This window comes from Macrobrachium nipponense, chromosome 12 (assembly GCF_015104395.2).
Source record: "Macrobrachium nipponense isolate FS-2020 chromosome 12, ASM1510439v2, whole genome shotgun sequence".
In the NCBI taxonomy this organism is placed as follows: Eukaryota; Metazoa; Arthropoda; class Malacostraca; order Decapoda; family Palaemonidae; genus Macrobrachium; species Macrobrachium nipponense.
The window spans coordinates 77,445,347-77,449,204 of record NC_087205.1 but is presented as its reverse complement, the minus strand read 5'-3'; the positions used below and the strand labels follow the sequence as shown (position 1 = coordinate 77,449,204).

The 3,858-nt window shown below is 36.3% G+C and overlaps 1 protein-coding gene across 5 annotated transcripts in view; it reads right to left on the bottom strand.

The window, feature by feature from the left end:
* LOC135224607 (QRFP-like peptide receptor) overlaps positions 1-2,165 on the bottom strand; it is a 338,517-nt gene extending 336,352 nt beyond the window's left edge. For all 5 annotated transcript variants that reach the window (XM_064263769.1, XM_064263770.1, XM_064263771.1 and 2 more), the window contains exon 1: positions 1,907-2,165. The gene's annotated coding sequence lies outside the window, so the exon portion shown is untranslated. The remainder of the gene's footprint in view (positions 1-1,906) is intronic.
* Between the last annotated feature and the right edge of the window lie 1,693 nt (positions 2,166-3,858).

Here is a 3,858-nt window from a genome sequence, read left to right as displayed (position 1 = left end):
GATACGCAATCATAAGATATATTGATGTAAGATGCAAAAGAAATACCGTTCATGAAAATCGTCAATGGGATAATGATATTTTGGTAAATGTGGACAAAAGGGATGTAGGAAGAATCTTTTTTAAGGTGCTTATTGTCTTGTGGGTCGGATTTATTTGATTGGCGTAAATAGATAAGTTTAATCGTCAAATATACTGAAAAAAAAAATATCCAAACGTCACGTTTCAAGCTCATTCTCTGAATATCGCTTCTTCAGTATTTTATTATTTGCAGTGAATGTCCTTAGTAACGAGACACTTCTTGGTTCTGAATGCAAAGGGCAATACAATGGGGAAAAACATATGCTTTAAAAATAAACATTGAAGGTGAACTTTTACGGAAGCGATATACTACCTCCTCCTTCTCGATGCGTTGAAAACTGGGTGCTGCTTTGGTTTGTTATCTAGGCGTCACCTATTCCGAGGTGCTAGTACTAAACACTGTTTGGTGAGTGTGAAGTGGACTGCCGCACGTAGATTACCGTTTATTAATATAATTTGTCGACCACACAAAATAGCAATGGTATATATAACACTTAGATCCCCGAGGGGCTAGTACTAAACTCGGCGTCCCAAGGAGCTTCAGCCGTGCTTAGTACTCGACCTCGTAGTAGGTGACGCGTAGATACCAAACCAAAGTAACATCGAAGATAGTATGCATCAGGGAAAACGGAAGCAAACAAACAGGAATGAACCAGTGGCGTAGCAGGGAGATTCAGAGTTTAGTCACTTTCACAGAGGAAATTCTATACCAAGGAAAAGTGGAAAAGTAAAACCTCAACGAAGCGACGGTGAAATCAGGTAATTATATTCAATCTTGATCATGAAAGAAAAATTTCATGTAATTAGCTATACTCAGGTTCATTACCGAATTAATACAGAATCTGTATTTGAAATATATTCGGCTCTAGGTGAGTGAAGTCTGTTATAAAATAGTAAATGTTTTTAGCAAGGTTTAGCTTTCATTAGGCTTAAATTCATTTTTTCATTTATGAAAATCGGCCATTGTAGGTTTTTTTGAATCTCCATTAACTAAAAAACGAGTACGAGTTTAATATACAAGCATATAGTATATATTATATATATATATATATATATATATATATATATATATATATATATATATATATATATATATATATATATATATTTTGCTACCCCAGGAATTGTTGAGAGGTTCGGGATAAAGAAATACTATTGCACACGGACCCATCATGGTACATCAACGGGCATGAGGTCTCCGCATAAGGTTGTGTACTTTTTTGTCCTTGTACTTTTTTGGTTGGGAGAAATGTCCAGTAAATGGCAGATGAGCGTCTTTTGAGGTCAGCTGCAACCGCTCTTCACGCCTTGGGGATGCCAAGAAAAAGGAAAATTATAGCATCCTAGTCGCTCTGCGCGGTTTGAAAGTCCTCAGTATATAATCAGTAACTCTGAATGATATCACACAAAGAGGAGTAATATCTCTCTCTCTCTCTCTCTCTCTCTCTCTCTCTCTCTCTCTCTATATATATATATATATATATATATATATATATATATATATATATGTGTGTATGTGTTCTTTAAGATTTAACCTATCAGATTAAAGTAACATCAATATATGTATATATATATATATATAAGCTTATATATATATATATATATATATATATATAATATATAAAAAATATAAAATGTATGTATTTTTCTATGATTTAGCCTATCAGATTAAAGTAACACTGATATAATGGTGAAAGACTATTAATGCTTAAATTACAAAAGTTATGGCATTGCCAATGGAAAGATGAAAAGTAGAATTAAGGCCAGTATCATCTACAACAACAATGTTCAGTTAGGAATAAAATGGAGAGGTAGGTTGACACTCACCTTTGTAACTGCATCAGCCTATGCGATTTTTCTTATTCAGTGAAATCAAAAGTAAGAGTCCAAAATATTTGTATGCAAAAGTCAAACGTCATCCCCATCAGTCTGTTAACGATGCGCCATGATTGAATAGCACGGTAGGTTCCTTACGGTTTATGATTATTTCCCGCTCGCACACTGACTCGCTTACTCCTTGGGAAGTTGAGGTGAGCCGCGCGTTCGGTCAGCCCACTGGATCACGACTAACTTCGCCCGAAGAGGACGGGAAGCTGTGGCCGTTTCGTTTTCTTTGCGCGCTTCTCTTTCTCTCCTACCCGCCCCGTTTCGCGAGTCCTTGGGTCCCCTTGTGTCTCTTCCTTTTCCAAGCCAGGGACTAAGCATACGATCCTTCTTCTTCTGGTCCTAGAATTCCAATTCCCACACGGCCTTGTTATGCCCGAGTTTACGAGAAAGGATCTTGAGTCGGCAACCGCCTCTTGAAGGATGAAAGTGGAATTGGGCAGGAAATGTGCCGAGTGGGCAATCTGACACTTCCTCTCCGTCGGGTTCGTTACTCATACTGGTCTGGAAGGGCTGGAAAGGAACTCTAAAACATGGTTTTGATCTTGGGATTTAGGCCTCAGGTAATCTATGGTCTTATGAAACTCAAGAAGTAGGTCACTTGTGAGAAAGGAAAATAAACTTGAAAACCATTGCATCGCAAGGATGGGAAAGTTTTATGATGTTCATCAATTTTGTGAATGATCCCGAAAGTCACTTTACCAAACAACGAAAATATATTTTCATTTATACTATTTTCAATATTATTCTAAATTCGCTAATTACAGTTACCTGACAATAATTACGAGGAGAAGTCCAAATTTTAAAAATCGTTGTCAAAAGGAAGCTAATTTTGAACCAAAGTTCTTGAAGATACTTTATAAAAACTATGCAAATCATTCCTGAATAGAGTAAAAAGCGTTTATGTACTAGGAATACAGATTTTGAACATTAACCCGAATGTTAGTATATTAACGCCTTTTTTTGCGAACTTTTCTCCAAGTTGTTAAATCATACTAGTATTTTTATAGCAGAGATTGCGAAAGTAACAAGATTAATTCAGTACTCTGGGGAAATCTGGCCCCCATTTTCCCTCTGCATAGGGATAATTACGAACTTCATTAGACGAGATCTTCCACTCCATCTCTCTAAAATTTACTAAGCTAATAAATTTAGTTTCTCTTCTCCTCTGTATAATTTCTTTTTATTATTATCACACACGGGCATTTCGTTCCATGATTACTTACTTTGCAAGTTGATGGTCTCAAAGGTTTATTATGTGAGATTTATTCATTTTAAATTTTACGTGATCAATAGTAATAACAATATAAGTAAACTTTCCACAAGACAATAATGTAAACTGTAAACTGATAGGTGCGATAGAAGTTAGTTGACTGTTCATCTCGGAGTCACTTGAAAATGTCGATTGAGTTATGCAAACTGGCTTTACAGTAGTTGTAGTCATTGGTACTAATCTTGAGAGAGAGAGAGAGAGAGAGAGAGAGAGAGAGAGAGAGCAACAGCAACTATGTATGAAGCCCACCCTGAATATGATTTCCCACTGGTGAGTTCATGCAATGGATAGGTTTGCAGAGAGAGAGAGAGAGCGTTCTTTGTCGTTCTCACTGGCTAAGGGTTGAATGTAAAATTTCTAATCCTAATGTGAATTGCACGAATTGTTGCCAGTTAAGATCTATTTTCAGGCGATCCAGCTAGTTGATAACGTGAAATTTCTCAGTCATTAACTAGACCTAATGTTGCTTAACTGATTGCAAGACCTGGAGTATAGTGAAAATTAATATTCTGATTGACATTCATTGGTGGTCAGTCATGCAGGTAATGAACCAGCCTAGCGTTGCTTAACTTATCTGTTCGGAAGACCGGTATAATATATACATATATATATATATATATAT